At 41.5% G+C, this 26,078-nt stretch overlaps 1 protein-coding gene across 6 annotated transcripts in view; it reads right to left on the reverse strand.

Annotated features, from left to right (window-relative positions):
- The window catches only part of ENOX1 (ecto-NOX disulfide-thiol exchanger 1), a 380,823-nt gene extending 364,872 nt beyond the window's left edge, over positions 1 to 15,951 (reverse strand). For all 6 annotated transcript variants that reach the window (XM_074815634.1, XM_074815638.1, XM_074815637.1 and 3 more), the window contains exon 1: positions 15,614 to 15,951. The gene's annotated coding sequence lies outside the window, so the exon portion shown is untranslated. The remainder of the gene's footprint in view (positions 1 to 15,613) is intronic.
- Between the last annotated feature and the right edge of the window lie 10,127 nt (positions 15,952 to 26,078).

A 26,078-nucleotide genomic window follows, 5' to 3' on the forward strand; every position in this document is an offset into this window, starting at 1 on the left:
AGGTGACAGTGCAATCTCGTCACTCTCCCATCAAACCACCGTCAGACTCATGCAGGCAGCCCTGCAGCTCCAGAGCAGTCTAGCCTTTCTAATACATTCCATCCACCTTCCAAGGTATATTTTATTAGTTTAAAGGAAAAAAAAAATAATCTATATTCCAAATAGTAGAGTCACTAACAAGACACAGATCTTTTGAAGGTAAAACAGGAAAGCATGCATGGCAGAACATTTAAGGCCTTACTAGACTGGGAAAAAAGCCCACCTTTGTAGAGAAAGTACTGCTATCCATATGCCTTTAAAGACAAAACCAAAGGCTTTCTAGTCATAAGCCACCACAAAATTATTGTCTGATCACCTGCTGTCTTGCATGCACATCAAGACTGTTTTTCCAGTAAGATTTGTTCACTTACATTGCCCAAATGAATGTCTCTCTTAAAATAAAAAAATAAAAAAATTACCCCATTGAAAATGACTTCCTAATCTGCCATCCTTTCAATAGAACTGAAGTGCTCTTCACACACATAGTACACAAGCATCTTGAATTAGCAGGGAACTATTTTTAAATACATGAAGGATAAGATACAAAATTAGTTTCATGGGGAATGAGAACCTTAGAGATTATTTACTTTCCCTTAATTACTTTGACTCACCACTCATTTAGCTTTCCAATAGTACTACCTATTTCACACTCAAATTTTGATACTAAAGACATGTGAGTGTGGTTTTTTGAACATTTAAGATTATGGACCTTAATGATACATAATCACATTTCTCAAATTGACTTACCCACAGAAAAAATAATTAAAGATGACACATGGTACAAATATTCCTTTATTTGGAACAACTGTCTCAAAGTAAGGGTCCCTATGTAAAAGCAAGCACCTTTCCTTGAGCAAAAACATGAAAATTCTGACAACTGTACAAAACTATTACACTACGCACAGGTATCCTCTTATACTACTGATCTTATACAATGTAAGGAGCAATAGAAATAAAAAATTATTTTTCAAAGCCAGGAACTCAGATGACAGGACAGCCTATCTGAGTCCTGAGCCTGAGAGAGAAGCTCAAATTTCTAATCGTTTGAACAATAAGAAATTAAGTGTGGCCATACAGTACTGCTGGGCTACACCCATTACCCATCTTTACTTTGTATGACACAGGCACATTTCTGTCACTTGCATGGGATACAAAAAAAGAAAAGTTAGAGTAGATGAAATGGTATTCCAGAAAGAGAGCACTTGTGGCAAATTTCAAATATAAAATTAAAGAAAAATAGTAATAAAAAAAAAGGTCTACAATCTTATCTCTGTGGAAATAAATTAATTAGAATATTTATGACAGAGCCTCCTAATATAAAAGAGTGGGAAAAGTAAATAGAAAGGATGAAGGGAGCAAAGAAAAGGAAAGTAATAAAGACAACAGTGCATTAAAGAGAAATAGCAAGTCTGAAATATAAAAGAAATGGAGGTCACAGTAAAAAGACCTGGGACAGATGGACACAAAAAGAACGAGAAAGGAGGGTTATAAAAATGAAAGGAGAGAAGGCAAGACAAAAAGGGCTAGGGAGACAGACATACAGAAGGGACCACTTAAAATTTAAAAAATAAAAAATAAAAAAACAGAAGCAAAACCCAAACCAAACAAACAACAACAACAAAAAAAACCCAACCTACATACAACCACAGCTCCACATTCCACCCAAAAAGTTACTCTAAAAACCAGAGCTGGAAGGAAAATAAGTGAAATTCATTTCATTGGCTAATGACGCTTCATTCGATGCTGACAGCTCAGGGCACAGTCCTGTCTCTGTCAAGCAGTGGGACTTCTTGCCATAACTTCTCAGCTCCCACGGGATTAAGGCTGCGCTGAAGCAATACCTGAATGATTTCCTGCACTTAAAACACCTGAGACACTGCATACCATAGCATCAGCTCTGGATTTTTCAGGATGACTAGTCTTTACTAGGTAAGGGAATGAAGAGGTACAAAAACTGTCATGGTACTACATATGTAGAAGCACATACTACTGACAGCATGTATATGAATTTACGAGTTCTCTCTTTAAGCTGTGTTATCAAATCATTGATTATGTTATAAAGTACTAACAATTCTTCTATGAGCTGTCAATGACTAATGTATCAGAAAAAAAGTTACGGGCTGTTAAAGCAATTAGCAAAGGAATCACCATGAAATAAAGTGGATTTTCTGAAGGCTTTCTAGAGAGAGATGGTTAAGAAAGAAGCTTTGGGTTCCACTTTTCACCAGTGAATATTGCGCTTTTCCAACAAAACAACCGTTGCAGTTGAGAGAAAGAAAGAGACCCTGAAAAGAATTTCTCGAATCACTTATTAGAATATAATGAATATTAACAATAGACAGTAGGAATTCTCTTGAGAATTCAGTATTGCTGGGTTTTGGATCCCTTCTTCTAGGCTGTTAAGGTTGCTAGGGAATTTCACAGTTAATGGTGTATTTCCATATGAATGTTTGAAGAAGGGGGAAGGGTTTGCAAAACTGAATCTTAAGTGTGGAGTTTTCTTTGTGCTATGGAGAGAAAAATCTGATGTTCTTGTAAAGCTGACATAAGACACTTCCAAACTTAACTACACAATATCAAAGATTTTTAAAAGAAAAATTTACACGTAAAATGTTTAAAGAGGCATTGTGAGGAAGAACTTGCTTATCTTACGCTGGTCAGTGGCAATGCACCAGACTTGCCTTATACACACTCTAACGGCAACAAGTGGTCTACAAAACACAGCAGCTTTGTTTTGCTTTAACAGATAAAAACAAGTTTATTTTGTTTTAAACAGATTGTATGTCCATTTTTCATAGACCATTTAGAAAGCACATTGCTGTGGGCTTCCCAATGACAAATACACTGAGGCACCAGCAAGTGACAACACACTTTGTACTCCTTGACATGGATGAAAGAATTCAATTCAACTTTTCTTTTTTCTACCTGGAAAGAGAAATGCCCAAGAAAAATATTTTTCAGCCCTACTTCCCGAGAATGAAGCTTAAACGATGCTCTATCTGCATCTTCACCTGTTTCTCCTCCCTTCTCTTCACTAACTTTGTGTAACATTGGTCAAGAGTGACCAAAACTGACAGAGGGCAGAGTGCCTTCATTTTCATGAAAATAAGTAGCTGAATAAAGGAGAAAAATAATAAATGTCCCACGGTTTGAATGGTAGGTACTCAACCTTGCATCAGAAAATCCACAGAGCAATCACTACCAAAGGAAAATCTGCAGAAAACAAGGGAAGGTTGGGTCCACACTCACACCACCACCATTTATCTGGTTGTTCTCCCCATGCTTTAGTATTCAAAACATCCCAACTCAGGCAACTCTTATTTACTGCAAGCATACAGTAAATACAGACATGCTTGCATTGGCAACTGCTGTGACAGCTGATCTTCACACCACAGTATTATCTTAATAAACTGTCTCTCAGCCCCAAGGTCTTTGTTCTCATATAAGTGACCTACAGCTGGTCACCCTGCATCTTACACAAAGCATGACAAGCACAGAGGTTATATGAGTTAATTGCATAGTGACGAAAAAATAGCGTGCTTTCTTCATTTCAGCAATGTGGTCTTTCTCTACTGAAAACAATTGGATTTATGCTGTAATTCCAGTTAATGATTGAACTGTATATCTGGATAACTCTATCATTAGTTAATGTTACCACCACATGAGCTTGTCTGTGTGGTATTTGACAATGAGATTCGAGTTAAACAGCCTCCTCTAGAATGAAGACAATATTGGATTAATTAGGTAACTTGCTACACATTTAGAAAATGAAGATGAATATCCCTTTTATAATGATATTAAAATCCTACCGAATAAGAACCAGATTGTAATCTGTTATTGTAGTGTAACTCATGAATCTCCCTTGAATTGCTCAAAATTTAAATCACTGGAGATCAGAATCTGGCCCTATATATCCTAAAAGAACATTTGACTCATTACTCATGTAAAAAGGATGCAATCTCTGTCAACACATAGTGCACAGAAACCAATCTGTTTCCTAGGAGAGCTCAAAATTCTCTTCCAAAAGAACTCATATTCTGGTACTCCTAACATACTATTTTTATTGGTCTACATGCTACTTTTGCTACTAGCTATGGAGTGAACATCTGGAGAAAAGCAGAAACTGGGGTCCATTATTCAGCTTTTTCCGTGCACGCTTTCCAGAACTCAGGCAACTTTCTTCCTCTGACCAAAGACAGCCACTGGAAATACCGTAGGAAGTCCATAAAGCTTTTACTAGCTAAACACAAACCACAGACTACCGAATTCATTTTATAACATGATTATTCCTCCAACATGGTCCAAAACTGAAAGCAAGCAACTCTAAATAAAATACACAGAAATGTTGCAGCTGAGTCACAAGTCTCTAAACAGCCTGGTCTACCATTCTTTTAGTCTGCTTTCAGTTGTGCTTTAACAACTTGGGATATGTCTAGATAAGCTTTTTGAAGACAGATTAGTTTTCTCTCTACCTATGCTTTATGATGCTTTTGCACCAGCCAGCGCTGAACCTTAAGTTCTGTTAGCAAGGGATCACATGTGAAAAAGTGAATTTATCAAAATGGTTGAAGTCTAACAGTGCAACATGCCAAAATGCTCCACATTGAGATGGGCCGGGAAGAAAATATTTTTCAAGCCTGAAACATCCATGTTCAGCTGCCAGCGTCTCCTATAACTTGACTGCTACATATTCCACTGTTCTGACACAAACAAGGATAACAGACTGATCATCTGGATTTCAGTTTAAGTTATGAAACCACACTCCTTCTGACCATCCCACTTCCTTTTATCCCACTCACTGTACGGCTTGGTGAGAATCACAGACAAATAGCACTGGAAACAACTATGCAACAGGATCCATTGCATCCTTTAAAGACAACACAGTTATATCTACCATGTTCTTCAAGACTCCCACAGTGTTCACACAGCCCATTCTAGGACCCCTCTGCATCCTTACAACTAGACAAAAAATCCCAAACTTGTTATTTCTTGCAAAGTATTCAGCCTATTATTTTTACTTTACTCACTGTGGGCATTGCAGATTTTTTTTCCTTGTATGTCAGACTTCTTCCTGTTCTCCATCTTCATTCAAAGCATTAATCTTGTCATTCAGTATCTACAGCTGCTGAGGCCTCCTTCTATATTTTGCTCAAATATTTGGTGTTATTTATTTGCAAGTTAGAGGAAGAAAGTTTCTACTTGAACTGGAGCATCATCAAGTTGTAGCTGGTCAAAATCCTTCTGAAACCATCATTAGTTGCCTTCCTAAGATTACCAATTCTATGGGGAGTATCTGGCTGTATAAAAATTTCTTACAAAAGTTGTGTTCAATTTCAGTTTAGATAAAACTTGCATTATTGAGGACCACAGAGCAGAGGGAAAAATAAAGACATGATCTTCCTCAGAAGATGTCCAAGAGTAACTGGAGGAAGGGAGCATAAATACTTTTTTCCAGCCAGCCCCTAATTACACACGTGGTTCTTTCTCACTGAGATGAACTCAGCATCAGGACAAACCTACTTCAGAAGTCCACATTTCAATTTGTTTCTGCCACTACTATGCTTGCTCCTCAGGCACTTACAGAACACCTCCTTGTCATACAATCTTCCCATGGCATCCCTTAGAGACATGGCTGAAAGTGTTATACAGGTCTGCATTTTTCCTTGCACAGATGCTTATAGCCACTCTCTGTATACTTCTCATATTCACTGAACCACCTGGCATTAATAGAAGTGCTGTTTATTTTAGTTCTTTTCCTTCATCCATTTAACAGCAAACCAGTGAATTTAAATGTCTTTTAAAAAGCAATACCCACAGGCTTACATCTCACCCTATATTGCCCATTTTGTGTTATGCTGACAGCAACGTTAGCACAAAAAGAAGTTTCTCACCAAGTTTGAAGTCTTCATTTTCCTAGTGTTTAAAATAGGAGTGGCTATTGCTCTTTGTCTTCCCTGATAACAAAGACAAACCGATTCCTCTAGATCGAAATGTTGAAGAGCCACTGAAACAACTAGAACAGTTACTTAAGTGATCATCACAGCTATATTTCAATGATGACAGAGTTGTCAAAGCATCTCATCTTCAGGATTATCAAATTCAATCTTCTGCTTTCAATTCAATATTCAGTTTCATCTGGCAGCCCATCTGACATTGAAGAACCAAAAGAAACAGATTTTCTACATGATTTCAAGATGACCGCTACTCTTTTCTGTCTAGCTATTTATGCAGCATTTATACTTTAGGTATACAAGAACTGTTTGATTACAACAGGTTCGCTGATTCACTTCACACTACTCCCTTTATTCTTGAGCAAGATGAGCCTGAAAATTATTACTTCTATCATTTCTATTTTATTTGTAGTATATAGTAACAAACAGAATCAACTTTTGTTATTATGGAAAAGATAAACCTAGGTGCAAGATAGGAAAGCTGGCCTTCAACAAAGCTGTCCTGTCAGATGTGCTGCCTACTTCCAGATTTGAGCAAATGAAGCCTGCTCTGACCACACAGTTCTCCATTCTCTTCCTTCTCATCACTATCCATGGAGAGCGGATTACACTAAGCAGCTACTCTGTTCTTTCATTAACAGCGAGCCTTCTCTTTCCTTTTCCCCAGAGATTTTATGCAGTTACATAATCTCCCTTAATATTTTCCAAGGAACTTAAAAAGAAATTCCAATTTTTCAGCCATTCTCTTTTACTTAAAAAATGTTAATAGTTTCATTTCCAGGCTGAAATTACAGCCGCCTTGTATTTTGCAAAGAAAACAATATAAACTACACATTACATATGTTCTGCAAAACGATACAGAAGTTAAACAAATGCATCATGAAAAATAAAACTGCAAAACCCAGCTAATGACATACACACCACACCTGGTTTCACATGTTTTCCTGTAATAGTATTAACCTTACAGAACTGGCAAGAAACTGGATAGCTAAATGGATTGGCAACAGTACATCTAAGCTTTCACCTGGAGTGTATCAGCTCAACTTTAGCCCAGCTCCTCTAGGAACTGAAAACACGTGCTCTCTCATAGGCTATTGATGACATAAAATGGTAATGGCTATCTGGTTCATACAAAATGGGAGATTACATTGCAGAAGAGGAGTTATCAGGATAAACAGTATTTCCTCTTACTGTTAAGATATGAATAGCCCTGAACCAAAAAACTGGCCAAGGGTGCCTTCATTTGCTAAAATGAAATTAACCTAAGAGATGATCATTTTAGGACAGCTAATGGAAAGGCAACATAAAGAAGATTAATCAAACGTACTTTCCAGGACCTTTAAGTCTTCAGCTTTCACATGTAACAGCCTCCCACCAACACCTCCATTTCTGTTCTGCGTGAAGACGGTGAAAGCCAGATGTGCGCGTGCAGAAGAACCATGAGGATGCATGAATAGACCACCCATTTACAGCTAGTAAATCTGCACAGAGTGCTTGTTCACATTCAGCTGCCCATCATCTGCCAGCAGAGGATCATAAACACACACTTTTTTGATGCATCTATAACCACACTACCCTGGGCTGTGATCTCAGTAGATTTCACTGCTAAGCAAGGGTCACACCTCTAAGGAAAACTCTCAATAAACTAAGTGGATCACTTATTTGGTAAATGCAACTCTTTCTTCTGAGTCAGTGTTGAAGTAATGCCAACATCCATCATAAGTCATCAGAAGAGATTAATCCATGGATCTCTGCCACCAAAATACAGGCCTCTACCACTGCAGAATGAGAGGGAACTGCTTCACTTGGTAGAAAATAGCAAGCTCTTATTCTATATGCAGAGGAGCCACTGAATTAGGATATAACACAATTTCACAGAATGTCAGACCAGCAAATTATTAGGAAGCAATCTGCTACTTTCAGATGAAACAAACTTTGTCATTGCTGAAATACTTCTTATAAGTGCACAAGTACCAGTGCCCAATCTAAGAGCACTCGCATTCTGATTATTGTACTCCACCTCCCTAAATTCACCTCACGCCTTTATCAGCTACTTCTATTTCATTTCTTCTTTGCTTCCCTGACAAAATGCTTCCTAACAGGTATGGGTAAGTCTAAACAGAGTTGTAAAAAATACTGTTAAACCCTCACTGTATTCTATCCCAGGCAGAGCTGTTATGTCCTGAAGCATTTTTACACCATGTATAGGGCACAGACCCCTTTAAAATCTGCATAAAGCCAACCTGTCATACCAAAATAGTTGTATGCTATCCACTCTAGCCATAGAGGAACTGTTCCCAATCATGTATTGATGAAATCTAGTATACCAAACCCCACATCCTAAATTCTAACACTATGTTAAAAGTACCTGTATAAAAATGCTTTAAAGCCTCATTTAACTTAAATGAATTAGTTAAATGAATTAAGTCTAAAAGTAAAGATCTATTAATGGAAACAAATTGTAATTAAGACTGTTGTGGACCTAGCTTCTCCCTGCAAAGGTGACAGAATAATAATCTTACATTTACACAGTATCTTTCAGTCTAAAGGATTCCATCCAGTAAGTCTGATCTTAGACATAATTACACAGAAGAGTGTTATTAACGTACACAAGTAATCCTAAATAAACCAATCTACTCAATTTCATTACCAGCAACTACCAAGATTGGTCCACTCAATTGTATGGGTTCTTTTTAGCTACCTTATCCATCCATCAACAAATTATTCACCCATCAAAAAAACTGTCCCTCTAACATCAGTAATGCATTGGGAACAACTTCAGTCTTAATTCTTATGTTCAGCCTGAAAAAAAAAAACCTTCCTCCAGCTTCATTCAACCTCCTCTCAGACCTCCATCACCAACACTATCAACCAAGCCCCAGAGACGAATACCACCAACAGCTGAACCTGGCTTACCTGTCAGAGGATTTGTTTCTAAGCAGTCACCTGGGATGTATTGGGAGTGTACTGTTTTTTAATAGACAGACCAAGTTTTTTCATCTTATTCTGCACACAGAAGACCTAAACCTGGCTTCCACAACTTCAAAACACCCCTTTCTTGCACCATCAAGTACTTAAACCAAAGGTTAGTCTCACCAACCAGCTCTACCCCAGCTGTGCTTTCCCTTGTACGTGGTACTCCTGCAAGACCACTGTTCTAATCATTATCACACAAGGAAGGGTTACTCTGAATCATTTGTTTTTACCTTATGGTTACCAAAATAGGCCTTGTTTAAACAGTTGGCTGCCAGGTATGCACAAAGCATGGCAGAGGAAAATCCACCTCCTCCTCTGCAATTGGCATGGCTGTTAGAAAACATTCCTTGATGGTATCAGCCTGCACAATGATTTTTTTTTTTTCTGAATACTTGCTTTGAGTAAAATGAGTTGCAAGAAACCATTGTAATAACATAATTTCAGGCAAGGACTCCTCAAGGAAACTGCCATTACACCTTGAACCTGCACCTTCCCTGGCTAAGTCTTCTCCCAGTCTACATGGATAAGTGAGACATTTAAACCAGTGCATGCTGGAAAAGATCATCCATATGTCTCTCCTCCTCTCTTAGCCTCTTCCAGAAAACACACCACTGACAGCTGTAGTCATCAGGACTTGCACTGCATACAGACTAGCCAGATCATAGGAGACAGCTGTTATGAGATCAGGGCATCATGATGGGGGGACAGGAAGGAAGCAGTAGAACCTGCTATCCATCATTGCTACCTGATGGCAGTAAGCTTTCTTAGATGATCAAAGAAAATGCTGCAGAAACCATCAACAAACAAGAAGCTGTCACCTCTGTGCCCTCTACACCCCACGATGCTCATTGTTTTCAAAAGGGAAAACAAACGAATAAACCAAAGCTGGTGACTAAAACATCTACTGTGGCCAATCCTTGCACATTCACCATCCCATCATTGACTCAACCTGAGCTCATATGATGACCCGGTTCCAAGTCATGCATTTATAAAAGCGCAAGACCCAACTGGAAACTGCTTGGCCAAAGTACGAACATTCCAGTTTGAGAAAAATCAAGTCAAGGATGGTTGGCCCAGTATCTGACCTAGTTTCTCTTGTAACCTTTATCTGAAACTAGAACAAAACAGAGACAGGAAGAAGGGGTGTTAGATCTTGTACTCCATCTCCTTGAAAATGCAGAATTGCCTCCTCCAGTACATTTGCTAGTGACCTACCTACTCTTATTTTAAACGTCTGAAGAGTCATGGGCTCTCACTACACCTGGACTAATATAGGCTCCAATACATTTTTCTGTCATTAAGTTTTTGTCCAGAATTAAACTTATTTCCTCGATTTCTCCATTTAGTTCTAGGTATTCTCTCACATAATGCACCAAAAAAAACAGATTCCTTTGACTACAATACATTTCAAATATCTACATGTAGTTAACCTATCTCCCCATATTCAGTACCAGCCTAGAAATATGTCTATTTTTGAATATTTTCCCTCAAGCTAGTTCCTCCAGACCCCCAAGTATTTTGTTGCTCTTCTTTGAGCTTCACTGAAATTGCCAACACCTTCCTGTTGATATGATATTCAGAGTTTTCAGATGTGTTCATGGCAAATTCTTATAGAAAGGGAATCCCACCTCTTTGTTCGCGGACATGGTACCTTTTTCTTGTCAGCTCAAGCACAAACCATGCTGTTCTGTAATCAAGTCACACTGCAGACTCATGTATTACCTCCTGCTGGATCTTAATTCTAGATCCCTTCTGACATCGCTATTACCCGTCAGTAACTTCTCAGTTTGATACTCCTTGCTCTGTGGACTTGCCTTTTACCCAAATTTGTTCCCTTCACGCTACTAGCCTGTAGGAATTCTCCTGAAGTACTGTTTACTCCAAAGCAAAGACGCTAGTTTCAAAGGTTACAGGTTTTGCCCAAGGCCCCTATTCAACAAAGCATTTAATTACATGCCTAACTTTAAGCACATGCTTAAATCCAGTTGATCACGGCAAGCGGAGATGAGCTTAAGCATGCATTTAAAAAAAAAGTTAGGTATGCAAGTCAGTGCTTTGCTGAACCAAATCCTCAGTTTCTGTAATCACTTGGATGGTTTACTTTCCATATTTGGCAAGAATTGACAGCTCAATGCTTTTATGTTACAAGATTTAAAAATGAAGCTTCAAGAGAGTCCAAAACTGACATCATGTTTTTGTTCCTTTCTTAAAATAAGGAAATAAATACCTAAGTAAATATGCAACAGTACAGTAATCATTAAGCCTATAGGATTTAGACGTGCAGTAAGTAACTCTATATTCTCATTACTGCAGTAGCCTCTTTAAAAAAAAAAAAAAAAAAAAAAAAGGCCTGTGAAAAATTTGAAAAGGCACATGTATCTCAGTAAGATATATAGCACATTCCCTGGTAGCTCACTAGCCGTGACCATCATTGCATAGTTAGACAGAGAGAACAAAGCTGTCCATTTCTTAATTCCTATCTACCAAATGCCTTTAAATGCAATGAACTTAACTCACTGTTCACGAAAGATTTTTAGGGGGAGAAGGGGGAAGAAGGTACTAGTCTTTGGTTTTGGTCATGGGTTGACTATTTCCATCAGATGCCAACCCACATGACAGCAGATGTAAGATTTTACGGTCATCACCACCAACAAATGCAGTTGGCATAATGGGAGTTTCATTGAGAGTATTTAAAATCACTTCCAAATGTCTTCCATTGTTTACACACAGAATACTTCATGACCTTTCTCTCCCCCTTGTTTTTTGTTTGTACTTTTTGTTTTCTTTGCCTTCCCTTATTCTGCTGTCTGGTAACCACAGGCAGAGACTAAGTGGGGACTGCAATTAGGCAGCCATACCAAGCTTAATCTGTGGACTACCTAATTGTAAAATTCAAGGTTTGGGAGGAGTGCCATCTGAGAAAGAAACAGAGAAGAAAAATTGGAAAATGACTACTTCCTCTCAATCCATAAAGCCTTCCAAAATTCAATTAACATGTTCTAAACTAAACCATCCACACATGCTAAGGCACTAAAATGCATGATTTCAAATACAGACAAGAAAGTAGCTGCTCATTGATATTTATCAGAATTAAAATATTCTCTGACCATTCCACTCCCGCCCTTTTTATTGAAGTGGCGTGTTGTAACGCTTTTGTACCTCAGTACTTGAGATGAATGAGAAAAATACCTACAGACAATAAATTGTACATGACTGCATATTGGATCTGTTAAACAACAGTGTGAACCCCAAAGTCACTTGGAGAACACCATTACCACACCTAGCAACAATACTCTTGTTTAATAATGCATACGTGATTAAGTTCGAAATAATACCTTCACTTTCACAGATTCACTGGTGCAGCCAACAGGAAAACTACCACTGTTTTTATTTACAGTGTGACGGCTGTAAATATCGCTGGATAGTGAAGACTTGTAGGTAAAACTCTGTGAACAACTTTTTGCCACTTTCTCCTATAAAGGACGGGAAGGTGGCAAAGAGACAAAAGCGCAGAAACTCCTCTCCTGCATTGTGCGTACAACTACTCATCTGAGCCTACTCACCTCCTTTCCCTACTGCAGTTCAGCATCTCCAGCAGCCTTCTAAGCACTAACACCTGCTGGAAGGCTGAAGCCCGCCAGGCAGTACCTACCCGTGTTAGATCTACAGCTTGCACTAATGGATTTTTTCAGATAGATGGCAGTGCACAAAGTGCATCCAAGATTGGTCCAGGGTCGAGATGCCATTTCAATGCTCAGACACTTTAACTACAGGTATTACTGCATTATCAAAAGCACTTTTAGAATGATCATGGCTTAGGACCCAATCCTGCTGCTCTGTGATAGCTCTAGTTCTTTTGAAGGGGCGAACTGGGTGCCAAGAACATAAACACGGCAAAGGAGCACTCAGGATTTTACTTCACATTCCCGTGAGCAGCAAAGGATTTTTCTTTCAATACATTCTAACAAATGTAGTTTTAAAACACAAAGCTAAAGGATGACTAACAAGACAAAGTCCAGAAAGATATTGCATACTGGATACAGGAGATGATAAATCTGATTTTTAAACGTCTGTTATAGCACAGATTTAGAAATAGTCCAGCAATAAGAACAGGGTATTTCAAATCGCTCTTACTGGCAAAAATTCTACAGCTACTACTTAATTTTGTGCCCTCTTCATTATAACAGACATTGTTATCAAGCTAGGAGAGCAGAGTGAAATTTTAACCATTTAACTACACTTACCCCAGCAAATCCCTTTCTCACAGAAGGAAAATATTAACAAAGCAGCTGAAACAAATAGGAGAAAATCTCGCTGCACAATTAGTAGTTCTGTACCTACTACTTGGGGGTTTCGATATATAGCTATCATGATGTGGAAGCATCCACCATCGTTGTTTTCTGTTTGCAGTAGGGGGTTGCTAGGAAACAAAATACTATTGTCTGATTTCATGATCTATTGCCTGGTTTGCCTGGCAATAGAGTCTTCTAAATCTATTACAGGATTATTTTCTATTTTACAGAGAGATTAAGACTAACATTAAAACACATGCACACAGAGAGGAACAGTAAAAAATGCCTCAAAATTCAGGGGGAAGGATGTATATAGTCCAGGTTGAGGAAGACAAACTATCCTGAGGAAAAATGAATTTAAGCAGTCTGGTGATGTTCATATACGCACGCACTCACACGTGTATCAACGTTCCTCGACTGTATCTATAGTTTTGCCAACTTGTCAAAGACTCTCTTGCTTCCGAGCATACAAACTGTTCTCTTACTACTGGAGAGCAACCGTACGCTGCAAGTTCAGTTAATACCACACGCTGCAGAACGCCTAGCGCGGGCGAGCACACATGCCAGAGTCATTTTTGTTCTTGGAATTCAGCTCAGGGTTGTTTCAGTGCCTTAATTTCTTTATGTAATCATTTTTTTGCACATTTGGATAGATGGAAGAGTCAGAAACAACTCCCTACTCTCCTCCTTCCCCTCCCCCCTTTCAGTTGCAACATAAATAAATAAATAAAACAAATAGATGGATACATAAATAAAAGCATCACGAAAAGATACCTAAAATTAAAAGCCATGATAGCAAATTTCACATATTTGTAGAGTGGCAAGTCTCTGTAAAGTGAGAGATTAAAAGACTATTAAAACCAGACAAATGTAGGTGCCTATCAAGGCATCCCCACAACAGGGGACCTCAACAGCAAAAACCAACACTTAAAATTTGAGAGAGATGAAGACAGTTCGGCACAAAGCCATAGAAAGAAAGGTTTTAAATAAAACCTGCAGAGTAGTTATTACTCTTTTATGTATATCTACAATTTCACACCATGTACAACATATACTATTTCAAAGTCCTTTCAACTTATTTATTAATGCCTATGCATTTCATCACTCCATTTTAAATTTGGAAAAAAATGAATGAGGTGCACTGCAAAAGACATCAAAGCTTTTGACACAGCAGAACTTCCAGTGATTAAAAAAAAAAAAAAGTAACAACACGCAACATAGAAAATACACAATTCAGAGGAAGTATCTGAGACCTTCTTGTCTCTCCTGCCCAGAGATGGATTTATCCAGCCTCTAACCCTCCTTTCAGAAACCAGGAGCCCGTACCAAAAACCATGTTTAGAATTAAAGAACAAAAGAGTAAAATGCAAGAGAGCTTCTTCCACCCCAGACAACAGCAAGCTACTTCTAGCGATGAGGTCAAAGCAACGAGAGATGGACATGACCCACAACCAATCCCACTCCTCGCCAGGGTGGGACACGGCTATTCCCCAGCTGGGAACCCGCTACCGTAACAATGCTGGTGACAGAACGGTGCCCAGCAGTTCCCCTGTCCCTCACCGGCCGCACACCGAGACCCTGTCACCTATAGCTTCGCTGAAACCTGTTTTAAAGCGCTCGCTCAAGAAGCGGGGAGGAGGAGAGGGATGGGACAGTCACCTCCCGAGCTGCCACCAAAAACTGTTGTGCAAACGGCTGGGGGGCAGCCGGGGTCGTCGCAGCCGCAGCCACCTCACTCTCGGGGGCCGAGCAAGGTTTGCAAGCGGGAGCGACCCCGGGGCCCGACCCCGGCTGCCCTGGGTGCGCTGGGTGCGCTGCCCGCCCGCCCACGCGGGTGCCCCGTGGGGAGGCTGCGCGGCGCGGCTCTCCCCGGCGAGGGCAGCGGCGGGCGCGGGAGCCCCGTCCTCCCCGCCGCTGCAGCAGCAACTGCAATTAAAAAAAAAAAAAAAAAAAAAAAAAGGAAAATTAAAAAAAAAAATAAATAAATAGCCCGCTAGCGGGAATGGGAAAATAAAAACCCACCCTAAACAGGCGGACCTCAAACAACAACAAAAAACGGGCGCCCTGGAGAGCAAACTTTCTGACTCACCGGGGAGAGCCGCTGCCCCGGGGGGGGGCGAGGGGGGCGGCGGGCAGCGGCAGGGGCGGCCCCGCGGCGCCGGAGGAGCGGAGCCGGAGCCGGAGCCGGGCGAGGCGGGCGCCGCCGGCGGGGCTGCGGCGGGGCCGGGGCAGCGCGTCTCGCCCTGCTCCCACCGCCCTCCCCGCCCGCCCCGTCCCTCCGCAGCGCCTCCCCGGCCTCCCCCGCCGGGAGCCGCCCGGGGCGGTCAGCAGCCGCCGCGGGACCGCCGTACCTACCGGCTGCCGGTGCGGGGCCGCGGAGCAGCGGGAGCCGCCGCTGCCGCCGCCGCCCCCCCCCTCCTCCTCCTCCTCCTCCTCCTCCTCCTCCTCCTCCGGCGGCTGCCGGGTCCGTCGGCGCTGCAGCAGGCGGAGGACGCCCCGCGGCGGCGGGGAGCGCGGGGCCGGCGGCGCGGGGTGCCGGAGAGGCGGCGGCCGCCGATGCACAGGCAGCGCGGTGCCTCGGTCTGTGAGTGTGTGTGAGTGAGAGCTAGTGTGCGAGAGTGTGTGTGTGCGCCGGGGAGGGATGCTGCAAGGGACCGAGGGAAAATTCTCCCCTCCTAGCAAAGCCGCCGACAAATGGCAAGGCAGGTGTGCAGGGGAGGCAAGGCTCCCGGAGGAGGAGGAGGAGGAGGAGGAAGGGGGAGAGGGGCGGTGAGGAGGGCGGGGAGCGCACAGCCCGGCGGCGGGAGCAGCCGCGGGGCGTCACGGCGTCCCGGGGGCAGCGGCCCCGCCGAGAAGGTCCCGGGTGCGGCCCTTGGGGCGGGCGCTGCGGGCGCAAGAAGCGGGGTGCAGCCCCCCCACCGCCGGGTGCCGGGGGGCAGCGCGCCCCGCTCCGCCTGAGAGTGTGGGGTCGGCATCGGGGAGCGGTCCCTGCAGAGCCGCGGGCACGGCCGACGCCCAGCCAGCCGGGAGAGCTCCCGCACCCCGGCAGAGCATCCTGCCGCAAGTTTTCTCGGAGGCCTCCCCTCAAACACACCCGGCCGCCGTGCACAGCACCCTTCGCGGCTCTGGGAGCCGCACCCCATCCGATGGGACTGGTGCTCCCTCTGGAAACCCTCCCGCGAGAAGTAGTTGCATGCCTTCTCTGCGGAGATAAGTTATCCACCTCTCAGCTTAAAACCAGCACCCCTCGGGGGACACCCTTGCTACGGTGTCTGATTTTTTTGCTTATTCATCTCCGAGGCAGGAGACAGCCCTCAGGCGCGGCGAGAGCACCTGACCTCACCTTTTTCGTCCAGGAAGCCATGGGGCGGGTGGCCAAGGACAGCTCTTCCCAGGACAAGGTGCTGGGCCCAGGGGCGCTGGTGGCAGCAAACGCTTCCCCCAAACCAAGCGCTGCTCCCAGAGATGCCGCCCGATGCCTTGTCCGAGCAGAGAGTTACCAAAGGCTTTCATGGCCACATCTCGGCTCCCGCAGAAGGTGCTTGATAATCTGAACTCTTCCTGGTGTTGGAATGGGAAAAGCCTGTTCCTCTCCCGGCCTGAGTTACCATGCAGGGCTGCTGTAAGCAGTCCCTTTCCTCCGTAGAGACGGTTGTGATTTAGTGCCGGAGAAAGCCTTTGTATGCCCATTTATAATACATTTCAGCACACTTCTAGTTGACGATTAGTTGGTAAGTGAAAAGTGGCTGTGGCTGAAAGGTGGAAACTAACATCAGATATTAAATATTGCACGTGGCAGCTATGATTTCTAGTGGTAGGAAGAAAATCTGATAGAAAAATCACCTGCCTCTCTTTTCCCACAGTACTTCTTTCACCAGAGCAGTACTGAATTACATCCGCTGGTATTGGGCTAATTATATATGCTCACCAGCCCATCGGCTGGGGTTTACCAGGAAGCACACTTATGCAACAGAAGCAATTTCCACACCACTGGGCTCATCTGATTTAAACAATACCGGCTTGTGTTGCCTCTGTGTGTAGTTTTTTTCCCTTGGCTGGCAGGGTTAGTGTCACAGCTTCAGTTTGAGAAGTGACAACAGATAATACTGACACAAATTACACCGAGCAGCACAAGGACACACGTGGAGGACGAAACATGGAAATTAATGCACTGGTTTAGGTAAGTGTTAACTACCTCTGCTGAGGAGCAGGAGCTGCCCTTGGCCCAGCTGTCCGGATGTGGATTCCTTATTTCCTGACTGGTCCTTGCTTTGCTTTTTAATGGGAGTACAGATTGCTGAATAAAGGAAAAGTTGCTGGAGGCATTTATGTTAAATGTAGCCCTGATGAAAATAAGACGTAATTATAACTTGGGCATCCTTTTCTATATTATTTACAGTAAAACACATCTTTTTAGTCTTTTAAAGCACAGGCCCTAAACCTGTTCATTCTTAAGCAAGCACCATTTAAAAGGCATGCAGAAAACTTGTGGGGAAGTTCATGTGCAACTCATACTTCACCTGTAGTGTAAATTAGCTTGTGAAATCAAGGACTAGTTAAAATAAATCACACAAACTCCAGTGTCTGAATGTATTTCTTCAGTCTGTTGCCTTTATCTGTGTTAACTTAGCTTCTTCATCTCTCTCCCCTAACGCTGAATGCAGTTGTACTTAGAAACACACCCCGACACAACACAGAATAAACACACTCTTCTTGACTGTTGCATAAGCCTTGGTTGATATAAAACAGAGGTAAAAGAAAGTATCTCTGCCAAGGTTGGTCTTGTTTTATGTAACTGACTGAAGCATGAAAACATTTTTGATGAGGTTATTTCATTATGGCAGTTTAGGGTTGTCCCTTCCTTCCCTCCCACAGAACTACCCAGACAAGTGCATGCACACACACACACATGCACAAATCTGCAGAAGAAGGCGTTACCTTCTTTGCATGATTTTCACTAACACTTTCAGCATTTATTTGCTATTTGTAGGTCAGTACAGCACCTGGTTCCAGCCAAGACCTCACTTTGTTACATTCTGAATAGCTTTTGGGAAGTTGCTGGCTTGACCCTGAAGACTTTACAGTCTAATTTTTTAATAACTGAAGGATTTAAATTTTTTTTAATTTATAAAAGGACTCGTTTTAGCTGTCACATAAGCATGTATTATATCCCAAGACTTCAACTGGAGCTGCACAGACTTCTGAGAGCACAATTAGGCCCTCTGGACCTTTTAAAGCCTCAAAAATAGTCATGTGTAATTCCTCCTTCTGTGGATCCTGCAAGCTTTAAGAGAATTTTTGAAAGCTGTAAATTCCTATTTATCCACTAAGAGGCTCACAGGCAATCTTCCCCTAATGGAAATAGAACTGTAAAGCCAAAACATTAATATACACAATATGATACATTACGCAGGGATAGACTTGTCAGAGCCAACGAGAGGGCACGGCGGCCATGCCGCTGCAGAGCCAGAGCCAAGCAGGTTTGCTCTGCTTACTCGGCTTCCTGCACACAGGTTTCGCTATCTGATTTATATTAGCACTGTACGGTTCTCTCTTAAAAAAAAACAGCAAACCCATCTGACCTTTGAATCCCTCATCAGCATTGGCTGGCAGCCGGTATTGGCGAATCAGAGGGCACAGTTTGGTCTAAGTACGAGACAGCTATTCTTCAATAACTGCACTGTTAATATGCAAATCTCAGCTCCTCCGTTGACTGTAATCTCCCTCCTCTGATTGGCTTCAGTGGTGAAAAAAATTCACGTTATTCGTTAGCAGGCAAAATACGCTCTTCAGGTTCCCCCTTAAGATGAAGCATTATAAAGCCTCAGGAGCGCACAGGCTAGAGACAAACAACTCAAAGCAAGACAAAAAGAAGCCAAGAAAATGGGATTAGAAACATGATGAAAGGGGAAATTGTGTATTTAAAAATTCTCTTGATTCCCTTTCTTCTTCCTGGTTTTCTCTCGGGAGTTTTGCCAGTGACTGCAGATGGGCCATTTTTGTTCATTTCTTTTTCAACCCTTGCCTTCTACATGTGACAATGTGATCAAGTTCACAGCAGAAGACTTGAATTTGTACTGACAATGTCATTTCTATACTGGAAGACATGCACCTGTCTGTCTTCATGGATCAGCTTTGCTGGCCTGCAAACAGAATGCTAGGAAGAAATATATCAATATGTATTGTTAAATATCTTGATATCAAAAAGGTGGATGGAGCAATTGAGCAAGAATAAATTGGTGGTTCAACTCTTTAAAAGCCATTGCAAAAAACAACCACCAATATTGACATATTCTTCACAGAAGGCCAGACTTAGCTAACCACTGAACTTAGCAGGACATTTTCTGGAAGACATGAGCTGATGGGAATGCTCATGTCAATTCAACTGTTGAGACAAAAATTTATTTTTCCATCAGAGTCCAATATGGCTTACAAGAGTAAGATGTGTTCTCCATTATATGGTATAAAAATTAAAAAGTTCTATCAACTCTGGTAGTGTTAAATTCTGGGGAACCTTTGCAGAGTTGGGTTGGACTTGGGGATCTCCAAAGTGGATGTCCAGCCACACTGTTCCTCCCTCTTTGGCTTTAGTTCAAAATTTTTCCTTCATCCTTGCAATTCACCTTTCCTGAAACATAGCACGTGACAAGCTACATTGTCTTTGCTCCTGTACAGATGCAGCCAGCTCTCCTGCTTCCTTCTCTGAAGTGGCAGATGAGGTCAAGCTGGTAATTTCTTAGATCTATACATCTGGGCTGAAATCATGGTCCCGATGAAATCAGTATTAATTTTATCATTGATCTTGTCACAGCTGTGATTTTGCTTCTTGGGATTGGCAGCAGAGTATTTTTGGAGGACTGGACATTGACTCTAATTTCCAGGTAAGATGAAGAAGGCCAGGTGCTGTTAGTGTACAATGAATGACCCTTTTCTTTCCTTGGGCTTTTCACCAAGGGGGAGCTAGATTAATTTGGGTGGGTGGACAACCCCTCTGATTAAAAAGAAGCAGAGTTCTGAGAAGTAAGGTAATCATACCTGTGTTTCCCACAAAGCATGTAAGGCAGCTCCTTGTACAAATTACTAAACAAAGAGTGAAGGACATGCACCTGTAAGGATCCTACAGTAAAAGCGTGATAGGGTGACCTAACTGCAAGTCCCTGGATGTCTTGGAAGGATGGAGGGCTGAGCTCAGAGGGGACTTCACACAGGGCTTTTGATTAACTCGCCACAAAGAGAGAAGTAAAAAAAGATAGGTATGCCGCCGAGCTGCTTTCCTTCTCTGTCTCATGCATTTCAGATACAAAGGTAATGGGAATAGCACAAACAGAAATGCAGGCGGATATCTGAAACTAAAGGTTAGAAGGAAAAGATTTTGACAAGAACAACATAGGATTCCCCCAGCAAAGGTCAAACAGTGACCTCCACGCAGATTAATACCACTTCAGCTACTATAAAGGAACTTTAATATTTCAGTTTCAGCAAAAAGCCTGAAAAATTGATTCATTTACTCTGGGTTATTTCCCAAGTGGTATGACCATCTCTTTCAAATATATATAAGGATTCTCATTTAATAAATAATAATAAAGCTAAGTAATAATTAACTGTTAAATGTGTTCTCCCTGGTCTTGCTCTAGGGAAAAAAGAAAAAAAAATGTCCACATGCTTCAGCAGCCAGAGCTACAAGCACATCCAACCAGATAATTGACACAGCCGTTGAGCCAGCACAGTGTTAACTCTGTTTTAAGCTTCCTCAAATCATCTAGCTTTAGAAACCATGTAACTTAATTGGATTGCTACAGACCTGACAGCTCCCCCTGTACCCTATGCTAACAGATTACATCATTACTGTATGATTGGATACATAAACTAATGCTGTCAGTCCTGAGAACTGTCACCAGCCCTGAAGCTCGTCTTTCATCTTCCAATCACCATCAGAAAATGAAAACAACTGTGTTTCCCCCCTAAATCTGAAAAATAAAATTTGGGAGAATTTAAAACCACCACGTATCAGAAGCAAAGGATTTGAACCAAACCTTGCATCCTTGGTCATGTAGGTGATTCTCTGCCATGTGGCCAGTTCCACTGAAACACCGGTTAACTCAAGCAAGCTCATCAAAATAATCACTTAGATAAGGAAAAGCCTGCTGAAAGAGGTCTTTAATCCCAAAGGAGAAAATATGAAGACGGTTTACAAGGCAACACTACATATGCTCAGTAAACACAGACAGAGAGATGGTGTGGATAATATAAGCTAAATAGCAGATTGGCAAATTCTAAAATGCATTTGCAGTTTCCACCTTAATGAAGCAAAGCTAACAATGTTTTTAACCTGGAGATGTCCCCAAGGCATGAGTGACAGGTAGATGCCAAATCATCATCAAAAGTCTGTGAGAATTAGATACCTCTCCCCCATTTGAGTCTGCACACACCTCCCTGAGAAAGAGAAGTGTTTTGAAGGAGAAGATTGGTGTTTTGACCTTTATGCTGTCCCATTGCTGCTGATTTCCTGAATGCCCATTGTACTTTATTCCTATTCTGCTCATTTTGTAATACAAGTTTCATTTTTATTCAGAAGTTGCGCAAAGCAAGCATAATCCTTATTCTTAACTCTTACATGGGCTATCCAGATATATTTGGGGAGGGAGGGGGGTGCACTGAAAGCACAGATTTGCTCAACTTTTCCCTTGTTAATAGCAATAAATGCTGAGTTAAGCTGCTACTGATTATTTTGTAGCCATGTCTGTTTTTTCAAAAACACTACGGGCAATTTTCAAAACAGACAAAAGTAAACATTCTGGAAGAACCCATTCCAATAGACTAGTCCTAATTTATATTTTTTTCTCTTTTTTGGGGGGGGGGGTGGGGGTGGGGTGTCTTTTTTTTAAAAAAAAAAAAATCATAATAACAGCTATGCAGAAAATGGTGTACAAAATTACCATTTCCAGCCACTCTTCTCTGAGGGCACTATCACCATTTTTTCAGCAACTGCCCCTCTTGGTTTTGCCTTATTCGCCTATGTATTTGCCTTAGTCGCCTATCAGGCTGTTAAAAGATTATTTTTCCAAGCTATACCATTCTTTAAGTCAAAGTCTAGCCTGACCTACCTTGCTTGTGAAGATCTTCCTGAGACTACAAAATCCTTCCACTGTTCTTTGTCATAACCACATCACTATGCAAAGTTTCCACAAACCATTAGCTATCTATACAATCCAGCTATACTTTCCATGCATACTTTCATCATGTAATCCTTAATTCAAGCAACTCTCACCCCCAGCACTGCACTGCAATGTAAATAGTCTAGAATTTTACTAGGAGGAGAGATCCTGATTTTTTTCCTCCTTAGTTCAACGATCACTAAAATGCAGCCACATCTGGGGTGGCTCTTTAGCAATACACAGCAGTGCTATATAACATGATGATCGGGAATGGAAAATAAAGACTAATGTATTCAGCTGAAACGGCGACTGAAATTTCCATAGGCAGAATATAATTACCTGAGCTGGCGTTCTGCCAGGACACTGGGGTTAACATTATTACTCCTACAATACTCCTATTTATGGGCAATATGGAAAAAAAGTAACAACAGGATTTTTTAATTGAAGCAGTGTGAACCCAACTACAGTAGGTTGCAGTCCAATTAAAATTGACAACCCAGTGAAGCGGATGCACATAACACAGATAAATATAGAAAATCCAAGTTGTTCTCTTTTTCTTTGTCTTCTCTTCTTTTTTTTTTTTTTTTTATTGCCACTGGATATTTCGTTTCATTTTCTAAATCTTTTGATGCCAGGAAACTATCATTTACTGGAAACACTTACTAGCTTTTTGCAGACAGTTTTCATAACTTAAAATAAAGATGGAAAAATATATCCTGTTAAACGTTTCAGCATTGCATTTTTTTCCTTTTCTACAGCACGCAGTATTAAAATTACATTGGCTGTGCAGCAGGAGATTAGAAAGAGCAATTGCTTTTAACCTTTAATAGTAAATGATGTTGAAGTCACTAGATCTGTCTTTGAAGTGCACACAGTGCATACACTACCAATTGGAAACTTGTAACTAACCTACAAGTAAGCAGCCTGGTCTCCTACCAAAAATGCTGCAGACGCTAACTCCTGAAAGGCAAAACTACTTTCTTTTTTCTTTTCTTTTCTTTTCTTTTCTTTTGTGAAAAATAAATGCTTGAAGTGGCATAAAATATATTACACTGTTTACTCCTGGTTCTGTAATCTTTACTCACAGGAGTATCTCTTTTTCAGACATGTAGAACCACCCACCGAGGTCAACAGGGTTCCTGGGGAATTACTATTCCCTATCTGACAGGGGTGTTGTGAGGCGTACTTCATTAGTGTTCTGAAGCACTCCAAGAGCCCTAGATAACAGCTGCTATATGTTGTAAGAAAATGGTACTATTCATTATTACAGAAGAGCTAAACTGTGTTTGTAACTGACCGTTGCCTGAATCTTTTCCAAAGTTATTGGGTTTGAAGATACGCCTCAAAGCAAATCTGTTATTTAATAGAATGAAAAAAGTAAAGCAGGAACAGAGTATGTTTTAAGAGCAAAACAGAAGAAAGCTCCCCTGGGCTGTATCCTATTGACCTCTAGTTCCATTATTGTTTCTAGAATGTTTTTCCATTTAAGGCATTGCCACTGAAACCTTCCCAGGAAGCCCTGGGAAAGGATATAAAGTGAGGTCTCTACTAAGCTTGTAAGTAACATCTCTAAAAATGGAGGGTTGATTTATGTTTTACTGACAGCCAGGTTTAAGGGGGGAAAACCCTCCAGGCTTTGGTTATGAATCTTCTATAATATAATAAATGGTGCCATCTACTGGCTCTCTTTTGCTTTTCATCAGTGTCAGGGTTTGATTGTACAGTAGAGCTACTGCAAGTAGCGTTAAAACACCAAAGAAATCAAGCCAACATGACTGGAGCTAGCATACTTCCTGACAACGGATCTTGGAATGATTTACAGGGGTTTCTGTAAAGCAAACAAGCCTAAAATGAAAGAAGAGTAGAAGGAGAAAGAAAAATAGCAAGATGCAAACAAGGGAGAAAAGGCAGTGTTCCAGCAGACATGTGAAACTGGATGAAGGGTTGATACTGAAGACAGATACAGCTAAGCTGAACCAGATGCAGCCATCCCATAGGAGAAATCAGTGATGAGACTCCTCGGAGAGAAATTCCAATTCTCCAATTCCTCCCAATTAATTTTCTGTTAGAAAAAGAATAGCCAATCATTCTGGTTTTTTCCCTTCCACCCACTCCAGTTTCTACTATTAAACAAAGAAGAAAATGTAAACAGTCCTGACAGAAGAAATATACAGGTAGACAGAGAAGCTATGGGGCAATTTCGTTCTCAGAGCTTAATATTTTTCTGATTTACACCAGGAGCAAGATTTGACTCTCTGACTTATGCCTCAGAAAGCTATATGAACTGTGTGATGGTCTACTCTTAGGTACACTAAGTAATCTTGACACCTCTTCTGGGGCCAAATGACTCACTGAGTAAAGGAACTGATACAGTTGTTGTTGCTTCTAATGTATCTGGATAATTTGCTTGAAAATACAGATCAGCTGTAGAGCTGATTTCCTAAGAAAAAGAGACTAGCATAATCACAGCATCTGGCAAAAGGGAAACAGTCTCAAAAATATACCATTTTGTCAAGTGTTTCACAAAAAGCAGAATGACTGTTAGTGCTCCTTTGGAGGAAAAAGCAGGAGTGGAAGTTCTTCTTAGACATCAGACAACCCCACCAGATGCAAATCCATAGGATTCATGTTTGGCTTCTCATACAATACGTGTTTGTCATGATAGTCTTCCCCTGGTAAGAGACAGATAAGCTGGACAGTATGGAAATGCATGTTATCAGAGCTTTTATTGCTACAAATGGAACCTGCATCAGAGCAAGTTACAGTTTCTTGGGCTCCAGCTTCATCCCATATCAGTGAAGATCATGTTTACCTGTGCCTCATAGAGTACTTTCAGACTCTAAAAGCACAAGAGATCATGGAAACCATATCTTGACACAGATGTAGATTTCTCCATGCCTCAATCAGAAGTGCAAAGAGAGTCAGCAGCTCTCACAGCAGAGTCCCATCTTCACTCCTGGACTCCAAGTTAAGATTTTTATATAGCCCTCAGGAGTATGAGTTTTGGCAGCAGCCACACACTGAGGAATTTCATGTAATACAACTCCATTTGGAGTTGTGCTGGAAAGGACTGGGAACACTGGAGTTGCTGTGGAAAGACTTTCACACAGCCCTTAAAATATGAGGCTTCTGGAAAGCAAAATCACAGAACACAGGTTGAGAACCTTATTGCCACCTGTGTAATCAGGACTTTCCAGCAGGGGTAACTGAGGGCCACAAAGAAGCTTATGACAATAAAAGTGGTATACATTTTGTGATTAGCATGCAGACCCAATCAAACCGACTCTGTTTTCATATCTATGTGTGCAAACATTTTCTTCTCACTTCACTGAGTTTACTCAGTAGTTGATGGCCTGATATCGCAAACCTGAAGTTCTATAGATTTGGTATCCTTCTAGGTACAGGATCGGTTTTGTAGCAGGCTTTCATTAGTCTCCCTTTACATTTTTCATCAGTTTGAGATTAGTGTTAAGATTTTAACCTAATGAAGAGGATATTCATATGGATTCCTTCCACAGAGCAGGGCAGTCTCTGTCCCCAGTACAGATATGAAAGGGTAAGAGCCTTTTTGGCACCAGCTCTAACCTTCTGTCTTAAAGGGACCCCAACTAGTCTGTAGTGATGTCTCAAACAGCATAAAGTTTTAAGAGAAGAGGCCTAGCTCC

Source organism: Strix aluco, chromosome 2 (genome assembly GCF_031877795.1).
Source record: "Strix aluco isolate bStrAlu1 chromosome 2, bStrAlu1.hap1, whole genome shotgun sequence".
In the NCBI taxonomy this organism is placed as follows: domain Eukaryota; kingdom Metazoa; phylum Chordata; class Aves; order Strigiformes; family Strigidae; genus Strix; species Strix aluco.